The following is a 19,447-nucleotide window of genomic DNA, read 5'->3' on the forward strand; positions in this document are numbered from 1 at the left end:
GGTTAATGATAAGATATTCCATATATGGTGTGTGGTTGTTGATCGGGTACTCATATTTGAGAACCCGAGCCGCAACGAATAGCAAGACGGGATCTTAGTGGACTTCAAATACATGGGAATTGAGGAAAGGTCAGAATGTGAGAAAAAGGGGGGGGGGGGTGGAGGCAAAGGAGGGAGGAAGGTAGATAGCGGTATAGTGGTTGTCTCCTCGATCTCTACCACTTGCAGGGTGGTTTCGATATGATGTTTTATGGTGGAGTAGGTTAAATATGTGGGACATTTCGTGTCGTGAAACTACATAAGGAAGATGATGGTTTATGGACTCCCATACTCGTCCCTTGGTTAGGGGTGGGAGACCAGGCCATCTGTGATGTAAAAGGAAGGAGGGAGAAAGAAGAAGAAAAAAAAAAAGGGGGGGGTGTATGAGGGGGTGATCTGGAGAGATCGGTAGGAGTTTAACATATGTGTGTGCATCTTGGTCAAGGATTAATTCAGTAGTGATAGATATCTGTCAGTTGTTCCAAAGTGAATCCAGCATGCCCAGGTCTTTGAAAATTTGGCTGGGGTGTCTTGTGAGATGGAGATGAGTTCATCCATTTCAGCTGTTTTGTTAATCTGTTTAAACCATTCTGGTATAGTCGGTATGAGAGGAGAGCCCCAATGCCTCAGAATGCACATTTTTGCTGCGTTGAGAAGGGGTAGGATCAATGTTTTACGATAGTGATGGGTAGGTACATCTGAGTGATGGAAGATGCATTGGGCTGGTGAGTGCTCTAATGTGTAGGTGGATATTGATTCGGTGAGTTCTCGGACTTGGGTCAAGAATGGTTGAATTTTCGGACATGACAACATAATATGTAACAATGTGGCTGGCTCTTCGTCACACCTCCAGCATTTGTTGGGGTATGAGGGGTTAATTTTGTTCAGAATAGCTGGAGTTTTGTACCATCGTGTTAGGGTCTTGTAATTGTTTTCCTGGATAGATACATTTAAGGAACCTTTGTGAGCAATGGTAAATATACGTTCCCATTGGTCTTCCGATAATTCTAGTTTTGTTTCTCTTTCCCATGTTTTGTAAGCTTTTCCGTCCCTAGGGGAAATCCCCGCAAATAGCATGGTATATATATTGGAGGTTGAGTGTTGTTGGGGGTTGGTTTGGGAGCAGAGGTGTTCAAATGGAGTGAGTGATCTTTCGACGGAGGCATCGTGATTGATCTCCTGCAAAAAAGTGGCGAATTTGAAAGTAGGTCCAGAGTGGAAGAGGGCTGTTTGTGGAAGTAGGTGTTAGTGCTAGGCGTTCTAGGAGAGTCCCGTTGCGGAAGAAGTGGTGTGCTAATATGTCTGGGTGTTGCCATTGTTGTATTAGGAATTGTGTGGACATACCGGGAAGGAAGGCAGGATTGAGTCTTACCGGGGTTAAGGGTCCCGGAGAAGAGGAGATGTGTAATTTTAGGCATGTTTCTCTGAAACATCGGAGTGTCGGTTCAATGAGAGGGTGTTTTCTAAGAGCGGGAGGGATGTGTTTAGGTAACAGCCAAGGTGTCATTCGTAGTGGTGAGGGGGATAATGAGTCTTCCAGTTTAACCCAATCCTTGTAATGACTATGTATTGACCAGTCTACAATTCTATTAGGATGGCATGCCCAATAGTATTTTTGGAGATCTGGGAGACAAATACCCCCCTTCAATTTTGGTCGTGTTAAAAGGTTATATGAAATTCTCGGGCGTTTTTGTTTCCATAAAAATTCTGAACACATCCTTCTGTAAGATAGGAAAAATGACAAGGGAAGTTTTATGGGAACAGTTTGTAATATGTAGAGGATACGCAGAAGGATATTCATTTTGATAATTGCCGCACGGCCGAACCACGAAAACTGTGGTTTGTTCCATTTTTTGAGGTCTTCAGATATGGTTTTGAGTATGGGTAAGTAATTTTTAGTAAAGAGGTCTGATAAGTTTGCTGTGAGATAGATCCCTAAGTATTTAATTGCATCATGACGCCATTGGAAGGGGCAGTTAGTTTCACATTGTGTAACTGTCTCTCGTGGGATGGTAACATTGAGGGCATGAGATTTAGTGAAATTGATTTTGAAATTAGAGAGGTGTTGGAAGAGTTTGAAGTCTTTCAGTAGATTTGGGATTGAGATATGGGGTTCACTAAGGGAGAGCAATATGTCATCGGCAAAGGCTGTTAATTTATATGTACGACCTGCTATGGGTATGCCCTTAATATTTTCGTTATTCCTGAGGCAGTTTAGTAGCGGTTCCAGGGTTAATACAAAAAGGATGGGGGAGAGGGGGCATCCCTGTCTCGTCCCATTGGCTATGGAGAAAGCGCTCGACAGATGGCCATTCGTTCGAACTCTAGCGGTTGGTGTTGTGTATAGGGACATGATCGAGTTGAACATATAATCCTGAAGTCCTATGTGTCTTAGTACTGCTCCCATGTAGTCCCAGGCCAATCTGTCGAATGCCTTCTCCGCATCCAACGACAGGAAGAATCCTTTATGTTTGTTGGTTGTCATCCAATGGTGGAGATTTATGGCTTTGATAGTGTTATCTCTTGCCTCTCTACCCGGAATAAAACCAACCTGGTCTAAACCTATTAAGGAGGGTAGAAGAGGAAGCAGGCGATTCGCAAGGGTTTTGGCAAATAATTTTATGTCGACGTTTAGGAGGGAGATCGTCCTGTAATTGGTAACAAGTGTTGTGTCCTTTACTTCCTTTGGTATGACGGTAATGTGTGCTTCAAGAAGTCTGTGGGAAGAATGCGTGGCGGAAGACAGGGAGTTGAAGGCTTTGAGGAAGGGATTGGTAAGTACTTCTGTGAAGGTTTTGAAATAGGCGGCTGTGAGTCCATCTGGACAGGGGCTTTTGCCTGCTTTTAATTGTTTGATCGCAGTTTTAAGTTCCTCTTCGGAAAAGGGATTTTCTAATTGGTGGGCATCTTCTGTGTTGATGGGTTTGGGGCAATAATCTTTCAAAAAGTTTCGAATAAGGGAGCGTCTAGTGTTGTCTGTAGTGGGGTTTTCTTTTTGCCTGTTCAGGTTGTATAGATTAGCGTAGTATGTTTCGAATTGGGAAGCTATATCTGGGGTATTGACTTTAGACCTGCCCTGGGAGTCTTTGATAGTGTGAATGTTGGTGTGAACTTTGTTCCTTTGAATGGCTTTGGCTAGGTATTTACCGCTTTTGTTTCCAAATTCGTAAAATAATTTCTGTTGTAGGATAAATTTACCTTTTGTTTTGTGGGACAATTTTGCGCGTAGGAGTTCTCTAGTTTGCGTGAGATCTTGGTATGACTGCTGGGCGTGAGTTTGTTTATGTACTCGTTCTAGAGTTTTAATCTTGTGTATCAGATTTGTGATTTTGGCCTGGTGGCCTTTTTTCCGCGCTGTCTTAAGAGCAATGAATTTGCCTCTTAGTACACACTTATGAGCCTCCCATTGTATTAGTGGGGTTGTCCCTCCATTATCGTCTACAAAAAAGTTGTGTATGGTTTGCCTAATGTCTGTGATGTCTTCTTCCGAGGTCAATAAAGAGGAGTCCAATCGCCAAGTCTTCGAGACGGCGATGTGATCTGGGAAGGTCAATGTCATTGTGATTGGGTGGTGGTCGGATAGGAGCATTGGTTCAATTGTTGCGTGTGAAAGAAAAGGAAGATCAGTCTAGGAGAGGAAGAGGTAATCTATCCTCGAATACTTATTATGTGGGGCAGAGAAGAACGTGTAGTCTTTTTCATTTGGATGAAGAGTACGCCACGTGTCATGTAAGAGTAGTTCTTGAAATTGCAGTTTGATATGGCGTAGGGTTCTGTAGGGTAATGATGTGGTGCCTGAGGACGTGTCCAGTAGTGGGTATAATGCAACATTAAAGTCACCTCCGAGTATGGTTAGTCCGGTACAAAAACCTGCCAAGAGTTGGGGTATTTGTTTGAAGAAGCTGGATTGTGCTGAGTTGGGGCTATAGATATTGGCCAAGGTTATGGGTCGACCGAGAGCTTTACCTTTTCAGAAGATGTATCTGCCTTCTTTGTCGATAAGTGAGTCGGTGAGTTCCCAATTTAAGTTTTTGGAGATCAAAATTGATACTCCTTTAGTTTTAGCCTGTGTGTTTGTAGAATGATAAGAAATTGGGAACCATGGGTTAGTGAATTTGGGAATTTTGTCAGTGCGGAAGTGCGTTTCTTGTAGGAAGGCTATATCGGTTTTCAGTTTGTGCATCTGTGAGAGAGTTTGGCTGCGTTTCTCTGATATGTTGAGCCCTTTCACATTCAAGGATGTCATTTTCAACGTAGTATGTTTAGTGGTGTTTTTTATACGTGACATATTAATTGGTTGGGCCGGGTTTTGGCTAGGTGAGGGGGTCTTAACTTTTGTTCTGTAGGTACCCCTAAGTATTATACAGGGTGGGCTGTGAAACTTTGGTGTCTTTGTTGGAGAGGTCTGAGCTATCGATATGAGAGTGGCGGAGACCGAGGAGGCGGGGTAGGAAAGAAAATCGGAAAGAAAGAGGGAGAATCAATAAGAATGGGTATAGTAGGGAGGAGTGAAGGTGGTCAGGGAAGAGTACAGAGGGTATGGAGGGAGGTCAAAAGGGGGAGGGGGAGCTTTTTCCTTTTTTGGGGGGGGACAAACTAAGAAAAAAGGGAGGGGAAATGTTCCGGAGATAAGGAGGGATTCAGGGACCCTCCTTACAGGGTGTTACGTATTCTGGTAGGGGTCGACGGGAAAGAGAGAATTCCCGTCTCTTGGAGAAGTGGGAGGCACCGGTGTGCCCTGAGTGGAATGGACTGTGGAATCCTCTAGTCTTCAGAGGTGGAGGAATAATAGGGATGAGTAAGGAAGCCAGTAATTCATGTCTAAGCTCATTAGGACTATGGGTCAGCAAGGGGAGAGCTTATTCGTAACTTGTTAGGTAAATGTAAGGTAGAGTATCTAATGAGGTTGTATGAGGGAGGAGGACACCTCAGCTTATTTTGTGGAATGTTGAAGTTGGTGTCATGGGGATAGGTACCAGTTGACTGTAAATACATTGTACATCTTACATGAGTTTATTGGCAGCATGGGGGGATTCTGTGACTGTAGGGATTGCTATGCTACACCATCTAGGCAATCGGCTGTAAGTATGTATATCTTGTTGCAGCATCCAAACATTTCCTAGATGTACCTCTGGCGTGTGAGGCCGAGTCCCATTTGGTATTTGGATGAATTTTTGAATGAATTAATCGTTGAATTGATCGTGACAATGAACCAGCAGTAATCGCTTGGTTATGTGTTTTGGATAAATGGCGATGAATTGGGATAAGCATTGCAAATGGGATTTGGGAACCGGCCTCACCTGCCCCAGGTTCTGCTGTGTATTTGCTTAAGAAAAGTATCGTTAACCAAAATAGAAAATTATTAAACAGATTAGTTGAAACCTTTTACAAGACAGGTAAACCATTTATGTGAGATTGAGTATTCAGTGGATAGCTGAGTACGGCAGGAGAGGGAGATAAAACTTTCTCCATCAATACGAAACAACAAAAAACACCAAAAAATATAAAAAAGGAAACAATAACAGAGAATGTTACATCATGGTGTCCCCTCCTAGGATGTTCGGTTAGTCCGGGGGTTTTGTCTCACCTGGAGATCCTAGGTAGGTAACATGTGGAAACCAGTAACTAAGTAAATATATACATTTGGCGACTCCGCATGGAACCCACATTTGCATATGTATCTGTAATTAGAGAATAGCTTTTTATGGGATATTGTATAGGTGTAAGAACCTCACGGTCTGTACTCTTTTGTTGGTCAATTTGGGGGCGAGGTGGTAGTGAGTTGTTGAGCAGAGTGAAGGTCTCATTGTGAGGTTGCAAGGTTATTTGGGATTGAGTAATATAGGATAGGGTGGTAAAGGGACGTAATCTCAAGTTCCAGAAGTCGCCCCTCTGGAGGGAGGTCTGATTACGTAGTATACATCTCTGGCATTCAGTCCTATAACAGATGGTTTCCGGATGTAATGGGAAGGAAAGGAGCCCTGTCTTGAGGGTCTTTTGTTTATGTTCCAGGTTGAGCAATAATCTTCTTACAGGGGGGTTGAGTGGAAATTATAGGGAGTTAGATAAAGGGGTGTGGGGATGTGGAAGTAAAAGGGGTATGGGGATGTGGAAACTGAAATATGGGCTGTTTGCAAGACTTAGGTATTATTCCTCTCCTTGTGGTCGAGTAGATATACTTGCATGATAATGTAATGTTCAGGCTGGCTGAAGTCTGTCGCGATGTAAAAGTTACTGTTTGTTGCCTTTGATGAGGGTGTTCGGTCGTCGTGAAGAATCTCATCGACTGGTTGTCTTTCATGTATCGAGTATGTGGAGGGCTTGAGGACTGGCTTTTTCGGTGAATCCTGGTGTCGAAGTGGGTGTCCACGGGTATATTAAGTATGAAAGAAAGCTGTGGATTGGGCATTTGAGATGGGATATGTATCCTCTCTGATGTCGAGGGCTCAAATGTGGATACCTTCTTCACAATATCTTTGGGTGCAGAGCAGCTTTATGGTTTATTTGTTGGGGGTTAGGTTTGGGGATTCCTGATGAAGAACAAAAAGGGGGTGAGCTGGTCTTTTACTCTGTATCACCATGGCAGGGTCTCCTGTAAACTGGAGAGGCCGTAGGGCTGTTGTTTACGGTGTTCCTATGTCCCGCAGAGGTGTTGGTTCTGGGTGAGTTGGATCGGCGCCTTCTGATATGGAAGTTGTCATGTACTGGGATGGCATCCATTGAGGTAGATCTTCTGATCTGAGGGGTTCTGAGAGGTCTGTACCAATCAGGTATATCAATGCATGGTATATTCAATGCTTCGCAGAATACGGGGAGATCTTCCGGGACCCTCAGATTTGCCGTGCGCCCTTGTGATGTGGCTGAGAGGCAGAAGGGGAATTTCCAGTGGTATTGGATTCCGCTTGTGCGTAGTAGATTAAGGAGGGGGGCGTAAGTCTCTTCTATTTTGGAGTATAATGGGTGATAGATCTTGAAATATTTTAATCTCTGTACCTTGAAACATTAGATTGCGGCGGGTCTCTGGCCCTGCGCAGGATCTCTTCTTTTAGTTTAAAGTTGACCAAGCAACATACTACATCCCTGGGAGGGTCAGTGTCTCTTCCCCTTGGCCTGAGGGCCCATTCACAATCAATGGGGGTCTCTGGGGGTCTGCCTAAGAGATCGTTAAATACGGCTATGGTGGCCTGTGCAATTTGAGTGTGATCGATCGCTTCTGGCATACATCTTACTCGCAAGTTGTGACGCCTGCCGCGGTTGTCCAGGTCTTCCAGGTATCTGTGTAGGTCTCTGTACTGGGTATTTTGTGCCTGTGATGATAACTGGAGCTGCTGGATGTTATTTGCATTGCGGCCTGTTGTTTCTTCAATATCCTCCATGCGCACCGCCATAGATTGGATGTCCCTTCGGAGGTCCGTTATTGCTGTAGCAAGTGCAGCTTTTATGTCCTCTGCTACTGATCTCAGCTCCCCTATGTTAACAGGCTGTTGTGCCGCTGTGTCTGGCATGGAAGACTGCGCTTGGTGCCTACCAGACGGGCTGAGACTAGAGGAGCGCACTGTCGAGGAGTAGGCCCGAGATGAAGCCGGGGCCTCGCCTGGCTGTGTCCGGAAGATCTCTGGGATGCTGCCCGTTGGTTGCGAGTCGGGCCTCCTCGGGGATCGGGATCGGGATGAGGATGTGTTCCCCTTTGTTTTCCCCATGTCTGCGGGTATGTATGGCTTCGCTCGGCTTCTGAAAAGACCTCTAAAGACCGGAGCACGGGGATTAGACGTCCATTAGAGTCCGGTGCCAGGCCACGCCCCCAGAAATATGGTTTTTGACATTTGTTTAGCTTAAACACATTGTTAATAGCACTAGCTACATAAACTGTAGAGGTAAACATACACTATAAAACAGCGCTATTGTTGAGCAAAAATACATAGGAAATTATGCGGCCAACTACGCATAAAAACATCACACAGAGAAGTAGAGAGTCCGTGAAGTGGTCAGAGGACAGTCCATAAGTGACAATACAGCCGTATCCCAGTGTGCGCCTTCCACCGGTCAGTGAAGTATCACCCTGTGTTGACACTCTCCCCCTAGGGGGTCAGACTCACCAGATCTGCAAATAATAACAAGCCTCCAAGAATAAAGAGATCTCCTCATCACCTCTCTCTCAATCCCACTCCGGGGGGTTTTCAGGGGGGGGTCACAACTCCACACAGATAGGCAAAAAGAAAAGAAGTATGCACATAGCGTAATTCTGTTTATTGGAGCCAAAACCCACAATCTTCTAAAAACCCTTCAATCAATATACGTACATATAAAACAGTCAATCAAGCATGAAAATAGAAAAGGCTGCGTGTCACCATTCAAAGGATCAGCCGGCTCGGTGCCCAGGGGAACAGATCACTTCCTGGCTTACACGACGCCGGAAGTGAGGTTTGCGTTCCACCACAGCCCGATCTACAACCAGGAAGTGATCTGTTCCCCTGGGCACCGAGCCGGCTGATCCTTTGAATGGTGACACGCAGCCTTTTCTATTTTCATGCTTGATTGACTGTTTTATATGTACGTATATTGATTGAAGGGTTTTTAGAAGATTGTGGGTTTTGGCTCCAATAAACAGAATTACGCTATGTGCATACTTCTTTTCTTTTTGCCTATCTGTGTGGAGTTGTGACCCCCCCCTGAAAACCCCCCGGAGTGGGATTGAGAGAGAGGTGATGAGGAGATCTCTTTATTCTTGGAGGCTTGTTATTATTTGCAGATCTGGTGAGTCTGACCCCCTAGGGGGAGAGTGTCAACACAGGGTGATACTTCACTGACCGGTGGAAGGCGCACACTGGGATACGGCTGTATTGTCACTTATGGACTGTCCTCTGACCACTTCACGGACTCTCTACTTCTCTGTGTGATGTTTTTATGCGTAGTTGGCCGCATAATTTCCTATGTATTTTTGCTCAACAATAGCGCTGTTTTATAGTGTATGTTTACCTCTACAGTTTATGTATGCTATTATTGTCATTTTATGTAATATTTTAAACGGCTGCTGTCCTTTAAAAGACTCAGTTTAGATACTGTAAGTCTTTTTATACCTGTAATTTCCAGTCTGTAGTTCTAGCTCTGCTTAGAAGCATTAACTAAATCCATTTTGGCGCTGAGTGGTGTGCTGCAGGCCTGAGCAAACCCATCCCTACAGCACTAGCTACATGTTTATAGTTTAAATATTGATATTTGCAACAATGTGATACCCCTTTACAGGGACACCTATACACACAGAGGGTATCCGAAAAAGCATGACAGAGTCTGGAGTAAGTGGTTAGCGGAACCCTCCACTGCTGTAATAAATTAAGTGACCTTCCTGATATATGACAGCCCTCCATAACTTCCTAATAGACCAACCAAGGTTCGAGAGTTATTCTGGGTGCGAGAGCCCTTTGTTAGTCCTCCCTTGGAGCAGGAGCCATGACAACTTGTTGCTGTTGTTATACCTATGGTAGCCGTAGATAATTTAATGTTCCTTGATATTATAACAATACTTTATGACCCCTGCGTGGGTCCCTTCCCTGATGAAGGCCAGATGTTGGCTGAGCTGCTGTACGTCTGTATTGTTTTGTGTTTGTCAAGAAAATAAAAAAAGTTTTTCAAAAAAAATTTTTTTGAGACGCCAACAGCGGAATGCAAGAGGATTTCCATAAGCTGAGGGAAAGGAAGGGGTGTCATGTATTCCAGATAATGGTAGATGTGGGGAAATAAGAAACAGTTTTTTGAAACTGTTAATTTGATGGGTTTAGTTCCACTTTATGATTTACATCACAGACTAATTTTGATACCATAATTATTAAAGTGGAATGTATATTCCTTGCTAAAGAACAAAGAACATATTATTTATCAAGTTGTTGTGTTTCACTTTAACTATTTTTGCCCTGATTTTTAATTTTCAGCAAAGGTTTCAGCAGACTTCCAGTGTTCTAATAACTTCATCATTTAAATTAACAAAACGTTTTTTGCTTTGCTTCCCTCGGATTCAGGAATTAGCCTTACAAATGATTTTGCCTTATTTTGTCAAGTGGGATTTAATGTGTATTCAGTCCATCCACAATCAACCATTGCTTTTCAGGAGGGGCTTTTACAATTGTTAAAATTTACAATCTTTTTCCCTTTGGTCAGAAATAAATGGCTGTACAGTCTATTCCCCGAATCAAAGCCCTATAGTAATCAAGAAAGGACAGGTTTTGTAAGCAAGATGGTTTTTAAAAGGTTGTAATCACTTATGTTTTACTGCTATTTTTTTTTAAATTACAAATAGATTTAAATATATTGAAAAGCATTTATTAGGGCTAGATAAAATTGTTAAATGTTTATGGCTGTTTTGTATGTAAGAATAATCTTTACATTTATGAATAGAGAATAGCTGATCAATTTGCTGTAGCTATAATCAGGCACTTAGGGCCTGGCAAAAAAATAGGGTCTGGCCACACATCTTTGAAGGTGCTTCTGAGGTCCCTGGGCCCTTTTCAAGCTCTGGCCAACACCACTTTTAGGGGCCTTATGCAATGAAATCAGAGCATATATTGTATCTCACAAAAGTGAGTACACTCCTCACATTTTTGTAAATATTTTATTATAACTTTTCATGTGACAACACTGAAGAAATTACACTTTGCTACAATGTAAAGTAGTGAGTGTACAGCTTGTATAACAGTGTAAATTTGCTGTCCCCTCAAAATAACTCAACACACAGCCAATAATGTCTAAACTGCTGGCAACAAAAGTGAGTACACCCCAAGTGAAAATGTCCAAACTGGGCCCAATTAGCCATTTTCCCTCCCCGGTGTCATGTGACTCGTTATTGTTACAATGTCTCAGGTGTGAGCAGGTGTGTTAAATTTGGTGTTATCGCTCTCACTCTCTCATACTGGTCACTGGAAGTTCAACATGACACCTCATGGCAAAGAACTCTCTGAGGATCTGAAAAAAAGAAATGTTGTTCTACATAAAGATGGCCTAAGCTATAAGACGATTGCCAAGACCCTGAAACTGAGCTGCAGCATGGTGGCCAAGACTATAAAGCGGTTTAACAGGACAGGTTCCACTCAGAACAGGCCTCGCCATGGTTGACTAAAGAAGCTGAGTGCACGGGTTCAGCGTCATATCCAGAGGTTGGGAAATTAGTCTTTGGGAAATTGATGTATGAGTGCTGCCAGCATTGCTGCAGAGTTTGAAGGGGTGGGGGGTCAGCCTGTCAGTGCTCAGACCATACGCCGCACAGTGCATCACATTAGTATGCATGGCTGTCATCCTAGAAGGAAGCCTCTTCTAAGATGAAGCACAAGAAAGCCTGCAAACAGTTTGCTGAAGACAAGCAGACTGAAGACATGGATTACTGGAACCATGTCCTGTGGTCTGATGAGACCAAGATAAACCTATTTGGTTCAGATGGTGTCAAGCGTGTGTCCCGGCAACCAGGTGAGGAGTACAAAGACAAATGTGTCTTTCCTACAGTCAAGCATGGTGGTGGGAGTGTCATGGTCTGGGGCTGCATGAGTGCTGCCGGCACTGGGGAGCTATGGTTCATTGATGGAACCATGAATGCCAACATGTACTGTCACGTACTGAAGCAGAGCATGATCCCCTCCCTTCGAAGACTGGGCCTCAGGGCAGTATTCCAACATGATAACGACCCCAAATACACCTCCAAGACGACCACTGCCTTGCTAAAGAAGCTGAGGATAAAGGTGATGGACTGGCCAAGCATGTCTCCAGACCTAAACCCTATTAAGCATCTGTGCGGGAATCCTCAAAATGGAAGGTGGAGGAGCGTAAGGTCTCTAACATCTACCAGCTCAGTGATGTCATCATGGAGGAGTGGAAGAGGACTCCACTGGCAACCTGTAAAGCTCTGGTGAACTTCATGCCCAAGAGGGTTAAGGCAGTGCTGGAAAATAATGGTGGTCACACAAAATATTGACACTTTGGGCCCAATTTGGGCATTTTCACTTAGGTGTGTACTCACTTTTGTTGCCAACGGTTTAGACGTTAATGGCTGTGTATTGAGTTATTTTGAGGGGACAGCAAATTTACACTGTTATACAAGCTGTACACTCACTACTTTACATTGTAGCAAAGTGTCATTTCTTCAGTCAATCTAAAAATAACTAATGCGCACAACTTCAATAATCAAAAGAGCTGAAAGGGAGCTGCCAACATAAAAAGTGTACTCACATACCTCAAAAAAATAAAAATAAATATATGTGGTGCTCACTCACCCTAACAGAAAAAAACAAATAACTGCAGTAATAATCCAACTGCAATAAATATATCACAAAATCCAGTAAAAAAGTGATACACAGCAATAAAAAACCATCAATGGTATGATGAAATGTAATAACACTAAAAAAAGAGTAAATGCTAGCGCACAATATAGGTGAAACAAACTAATCTCAAAATGAGTCTTCAGAGTTGAAATAATGAAGCATATAACTGGTAAGGTGCAGAAAAATATATAAAGTGACACTGTGCAGAAAATTATTAGTGAATCTACAACATTCCAATATAATATAGCAATATCTGGTAAGGTGCAGAAAAATATAAAGTGACAATGTGCAAACAAAAAACCGTGACACACTGACACACCAATGTGTGTAATAGATATCCCAAATGAACAATGATGATCATGAAGTAATGCTGGGAAAGCCAATGACTAGTGCAAGTTCCGAAAGGTGTGACTCCCAATAGCAACGAAATCCAATCTTTTTGAAGATGAATACAGTCAAAGGTAGAAGTGTAAAAGAAAGTCTGTGTGATGCAAATGTGTCCCGAATACCAGGAAGTGGTCAAATTATATTCCAAAGTGCGATAATTGTTTCCCCCAGCCTCTCCTGCAGTAGCGGCCCCCGATGGGCCGAATCGAGCGTTAGCCAACGGGTGAAATACACAGGATCTGGTGATAATTGCAGCACACGGGGACACTCGATATCTGGTTCGCAATCAGACTCCTCCACTCTCGCTCCAAGCTGTCTCTCTAAATATGCTGGAATTTGCGTGGCATGGGACTGCATGTAAATTGCACGCTTTCCTGCACCCACAGCAAAAACATGCTGCTGTTAGCAGATATGCAGGGGTGCCATTGATTCTTAATGGCATCCCCATGCACTGGTAACCGCAGTGCATATTCCTAAGCTTGGGAACTGCATGGCACTATGCGGTTTCCCTGCAGCTTCGATTTTGTAAAAGACGCTAGGATGTTTCCCTGCATTGTCCATAGGTTAATCAGCCCATTCAAATGAAAGGGCTGCTGTGCCTGTGCAGCCGCAGGGGAACCACAGCCTGATCTTGCCTAAAACTAAACTCCAGTAAAAGTAACAATTCTCACTTGCAGTGGGGCTGTGTTGACACTGCAAGGGTTAAATGTTTGTTTTTGTGTAGGTGACTTTAAAAAGCACATTTACTTACCGGCTCCTCTACTCCCACAGGTTCCTCCGTGTTGCTAGACTCATCCTTGCAGCCCCCTCTTCCCTGCACTACGGTGGTCTAAAGTCCTCTGAAATCATTACGACCAATGCAGGCACATAGCTCTGCATTGGATGTGAAGTAGCTGGGCAGCAGTCCCACGTTGGAGCATGGGTGAGCGTCATTGTTTTTATATGTAGGGGCGTGTGTGTTATTCCCCTACTGTTTTATGTTTATATGTCTTTTTCTATTATTCAATAAATATTTAAATGCAAATGTTTATCTTTGTTTGTCTGGAGGAGACCATTCAACGCCCAAATCCATTACAAATTCTCTTTCTCATTGTTTTTATTGAGGGTTGGCACTCCATGACAATATTACTCAAACTAAAATATATGGGCCTGGACTATACATTTTTACTATACCAAAAGATTTTTTGCCTTACTGAATTACCTTCATTAAACACTTGACCTCCAGAAGATTTACCTCCCTTCATGACCAGGCCATTGTTTGTGATACGGCACTGCTGTTACTTTAACGGACAATTGCGCGGTCATGCAGCACTGTATCCAAATAAAATTTATGTCATTTTTTTCCCCACAAATAGAGTTTTCTTTTGATGGTATTTGATCACCATTGCATTTTTTATTTTCTGCCCTATAAACAATAAAACACCCACAATTTTGAAAAAAAAAAAACTATATTTTTTACTTTTTGCTATAAAACATTTCACAAAAATGTAAAAGTCAGCAGCTACAAATACTGTAGCTGCTGATATTTAAAAAGCATGCACATGCACTTACCTGTCCCAGGATCCAGCAATGCCCTCACCTGACACAGCTCTTTGCTGGTCTTTGGGTCCAGACGCCGGCATCTTAACTGTGGGCAGCTGACTGTGTCTCCTAGCGGTTTCACAGCCGACAGCCTACTGCACGTGCACGAGCCATGCTGCATCCAGTAAATGGTCCGGCAGTCTCTTGGGACCTGAAATACTTAAAGTGTTACTAAACCTAAAAAAAACTTTTTTTTACCTTAATGCATTGTTTGGATTAAAGTTTTCAGTTTCTCTGTGCCCCCCTTCCCCTGTGTGAAGGGGAAGAGAGGGGAGAAGGGATGAGCGCTGTGAGCGGCTTCATCTCTTCTCCCCTCTTTTCCTCTTTACACAGCACTCGAGTAGCAGCAGGAGCCATTGGCTCTTGCTGCTGTCAATCAGATGCAGTAAGGAGGAAGTGGGGGGCGGGCCTTAGTCCCGCTGTGTAAGTCTATGGAGCGCGGCTCCATAGACACACAGATCGGAAGTGTGCAGGCCACGCTCTCCCCATAGCCAGCAGGTGGCTATGGTAGTCCCTAAGAAGAAGAGGAGCCACGATCACTGCCGGGGACCCCAGAAGAGGAGGATTGGGACCACTCTGTGCAATACCACTACACAGAGCAGGTAAGTATAACATGTTTGTTATTTTAATAAAATTATTTTTTTGACTTTTAGTAACATTTTAAAAAGAAATATATAGATGTGTCAGTTTTTAAAGTTTGATAACTTGTATCTTTTAACAGCACCTATAGCATACAGTGTAGTGGGGTAGTTAAATGTTAGCAAAGGTGGTTCTTCATTGATTATTTCATTTCTGAGCATTAGAATGTGTTATGTGTCTTTTGTGTGACCTTGTGTGATATTTTTTCTAACAATATTTTTATAGGGTCATGTGTATCTCAAGCAGAGGGAACAAATCCCATCAAGGCATGTCTTGACTTCTTTTCATCATATGTTGTCATTACAACATCCGCATAAATAGAATATGTGGGGGAGTCTATCCAAAATAGAAGGGATGTTTTTTTTTACTTCTGCACCAAGCCACAAAAATTTTTTACACTTAGCAATTGGAAAACACTTAAAAAGATTTTGGTCATACCGCAAGTCAGATTTTATTTCAGAAGTGGTAAAATGTTGAAAGAAAGAGGTGGCTAACATAAGCTTTTAAAACAACAGGATGTGTTTTGGGTGAATATATTGCAAACTTTGACAAGGAGCTCAGAAGTTTATTTTTATACTATTCATAGCTGAGGATATGCTTGGACATTTTCTGAATGTACATGCTGTTTTTTTTTGTGACCAAATAATGGAATTATTGGACTTTTTATGTACAAAGTAAGCTGGATGGCCATACCAAAAAACCTGACAAAATGGACACTTTTTATATGACTGACTACATGTCATGAACTGTGTTTTTCACCGTACTCCTCCTGTGGATCACAGGAGTGCAGTTCGTTCTGCACTCTTGTGACCCGTTTTCAGCTGGAGTCCCTCCTTACATCTATGTCCCCATCAGCGGAGCCCCTCCTTACATCTGTGTCCCTGTCAGCGGAGCCCCTCCTTACATCTGTGTCCCCAGCGGAGTCCCTCCTTACATCTGTGTCCCCAGCGGAACCCCTCCTTACATCTGTGTCCCCAGTGGAGCCCTTCCATACATCTGTGTCCCCAGTGGAGTCCCTCCTTACATCTGTGTCCCCAGCGGAGCCCCTCCATACATCTGTGTCCCCAGCGGAGCCTGTCCTTACATCTGTGTCCCCAGCGGAGCCCCTCCATACATCTGTGTCCCCAGCGGAGTCCCTCCTTACATCTGTGTCCCCAGCGGAGTCCCTCCTCACATCTGTGTCCCCAGTGGAGTCCCTCCTTACATCTGTGTCCCCAGCAGCACAGCCCTCCTCACATCTGTGTCCCCAGCAGAGTCCTTCCTTACATCTGTGTCCCCAGCGGAGCCCTTCCTTATATCTGTGTCCCCAGCAGAGTAGCAGGGTCCTCCTCACATCTGTCCTCCTTCAAGCCACGTCTGTGACTCTCCCCAGCTAGTTCCTGGTTTCTCAGTGTGTTCAGTTCACAAGGGGTTTAGTCCTCATGGCAGCCATCTTTTTGTAGCCCGCCGCAAGTGACTTTGTTCTCACACTGAGTACAAAGCACCCAGCTGGGCGGATGCTGCTCAGCGTGATGGCGATGCAAACCCCGCCAATGAAGCGCCGCCTCTGCAATAACATGATCCATGCATACTGGCATAAAAAAATTTCTGCTTCTACAGGTTTTTTGTGTTTTATCTGTAGAAGCAGCTCATTGTTATCCTATGTGTCCATGCACATTAGGACGTTTAGAGGCATATTTTAAAGTGGATGTAAACCTGATTCATGAAATTTGACCTGGGCACATATATCTGTAGTGTTTTCTTATCTCTCTTCAAAGCCCCAAGTCTCGTGGGTTTTTGCTGCTCCATTCTTCTGTTGTCAGCATTTTAACTTCTGACAAGCTCTCTGACAGCAGAGATAAAACCAGTCTGAAATTTGTGTCAGGATGGGTGCTATCCATAGATTAGCAGAGAGCTGGTCTATTCACAGCACATTCTTTCCTTCCTCTGCCTATGGGGAGGGGGGCGTGCCTTTCCTCCAATTAGCTGTCACACAGTGTATTCCAAGACTTCACTCCCAGTGCTGAACAGGAAGAGAACATTTCTCACACGATATGCACTTTCTAAAGAGTATAGCAAGCTGAAGACAGCAGATATACATGTAAAACTTATGTATTGAGATTTGTTTCATCCCTGTGTATCATCTGTGGCTGTTCACTTCACCGGGTATATATGATGGTTTACATCCACTTTAAGCTCAGCGTTTAGAGGCAGAAATAAAAAACCTTCTGGTCTGTATAGGTTTTTTGTTGGCAGAGAAAAACAAGTAAATGCTCCTAAACATTCCTAAAAGCTCCTAAATGCTCCTAAACTCCTGTAAAAAAAAAAAGCTCTACATGAGGGTTTTTCTCTGCCAAAAGAACTGGCTTTTTTTTAAATCCCAGAGTGCATGGACCCTAAAACTGTCCCGCACTTATTATTGAATGGTCCTGTGTGTAAAATATCTGCTCAAGGCAAAAACTGGATGAACAGCACTTACGCAATCTGTCGTGAATTCACGAGTCATATAAGGTGAAATAAACATAGAATTGTATACAGCCTTATCTCTTTCTTTTCATAGCCGGTCAGATGAAAGTATTAACTCTGGGCTTGTTATTAGATACTTTGCTGTAATGGGGCCTTGTTATGCTATAGACACAGCAGTGGTGCACTAAGGAAATTTTTATAAGGATTACGTTGTGGCTTTTCCTATAGCGGGTATACCTCTTATAAGATCAAATGAAAACATGCATACCTTTGCAGAAAGACCTAGGATAAGACTTGCCAATATGGTACTTTGATAATGGCAATGTTTTTTTCCTTTTTACTCTCCTCGCAAGAAACTTGGAAGAAATGATGTGCATATTTTTTGATCCTCAGGGCACCTAATGACAAGCGTAGATATGCAGGCCCTTATAGTGTGTCTTGAATAATTTTCACGCTTGTTTGCAAATACCCCTGTTGTGCTACAGATAATACATTGCTTATTTCAGTAATGCCAGCTTTGGGAAACCACATACCGGCGAATGCAGAGACCTATTATTACTTGACTGGGTTACTGTGTCAGTGCTCAGTGAAGATGTAGATGACATTTTGTAATACGGCGATGAAATTCAGCGTCAGGGTCTCTCCCCCCCCCATCACTCTCTCCTTCCCTCTCTCTAGCTCTGTAGTTAGCTCTCCTTTTTCCCCCATTTTTTTCAGCTCATTGAAAATGCAATGCAGATGGGATTACTGACTGTCTGGCTGCCAAGTCACACTGACCCACTTTCATATTTTAATCCCTGTGGTGATTCAGGATTTTTTTTTTTTAAACATTATTTTTATGAATATGTTTATGTAATACAAAATGGCCTAACATGAATTACTGGGGACATGCCATAAGAATATATCCCCCACATGTCTGCTATATTAAAAGCACAGTGCATATAATGAATGCTTCTTTTAATGCAGGTGTTTACACTGTGCAAGCTAAGCCTAAGCACACCGCTGTGAACTCTGCTTTTTTAGCCTGATTACCCTGACTTTATACATATCATTCATGGCAGACCAAAAGCTGTCTGCTTGTATAAATACATCATTTTTTTTTTCAGATTGATGTAAAGCTATTTTGGAATTCAGTGTTTTATATTTTAAGTAGACTTTAGACACAATTGAACTCTTAAGCGCCAGAGGGGATTGCAATATAATGTACTCTGCGGTAAAGCCTGACAATATGACTTTCTGATCTGGGTTTGAGACAATGTTTCATAACTGTTGGTTGCCAGAATGTGTGCGATCATTATATATATATATCATTATATATATATATCATTATATATATATATATATATATATATATATATGATGATACATGTCTGTTTATACATGTGTTACACAAAAATAGGCCAAGCTGATAGAAAATCCTTCTGCTAAATGCTCCCAAAAGTCTACGGGGGGCCATAAATACTTCTCCCACTAATCCCTTACTGTATAATCATTTTGGACGGAGTTGATGCATATTGCTGCTTTAGTTTGCATAGGTTTAATGTTAAAAATGTAGCTGACCGAAAATACAACAAAATGTTTAACAATTAGAAGTGATTGAATATTTAATTTTGTACTGTAATGCATTCTATCTATTGATATGATTAGAAGTTAAACGTTATAACCCTAAAAAAGAGAGATTATGTTCCCTTATAGCAGGTTAAAAAGCACAGTGCATGTGCCGTCTAATCTGTCCCTCTTATGTTGTAAAAAACCTGGTTGATCCTGCCTGTTCCTGTGTCCCTCTTAGTGTGCTGACCGTGGTAATCATGGCTGCTGATCTATGATGATAGTGGTTAGGTTACATGCCGCTGTCATCCTGCTGCTCTACTCTCTCCCCCCTCCCTCCCTGCCTGTCAGCTCCTGTGTGCATGAGCTGACCCTTCCCCCATCCCTCTCCCCTCCTGCCGCTATTAGTAGCTGGCAGTAAAGTTAAATAAAGATTACTGTCAGCCCCTCTGTTCTACCAAGCTATCCTACATAGTGTAAATGTTTGTATAAAACGATGCCTCTAAATA

At 42.9% G+C, this 19,447-nt stretch overlaps 1 long non-coding RNA gene across 12 annotated transcripts in view; it reads left to right on the forward strand.

Moving 5' to 3' along the window:
• The window catches only part of LOC141144974 (uncharacterized), a 533,505-nt gene that overhangs the window by 291,310 nt on the left and 222,748 nt on the right, over positions 1-19,447 (forward strand). For 11 of the 12 annotated variants that reach the window (XR_012244487.1, XR_012244492.1, XR_012244488.1 and 8 more), the window contains exon 4: positions 13,497-13,647. The exons of the other annotated variant lie outside the window; for it this stretch is intronic. This is a non-coding gene — a long non-coding RNA (uncharacterized lncRNA). The remainder of the gene's footprint in view (positions 1-13,496; positions 13,648-19,447) is intronic. 12 annotated transcript variants of the gene reach the window in all.

This window comes from Aquarana catesbeiana, linkage group LG05 (genome assembly GCF_042186555.1).
Source record: "Aquarana catesbeiana isolate 2022-GZ linkage group LG05, ASM4218655v1, whole genome shotgun sequence".
Classification (NCBI taxonomy): Eukaryota; Metazoa; Chordata; class Amphibia; order Anura; family Ranidae; genus Aquarana; species Aquarana catesbeiana.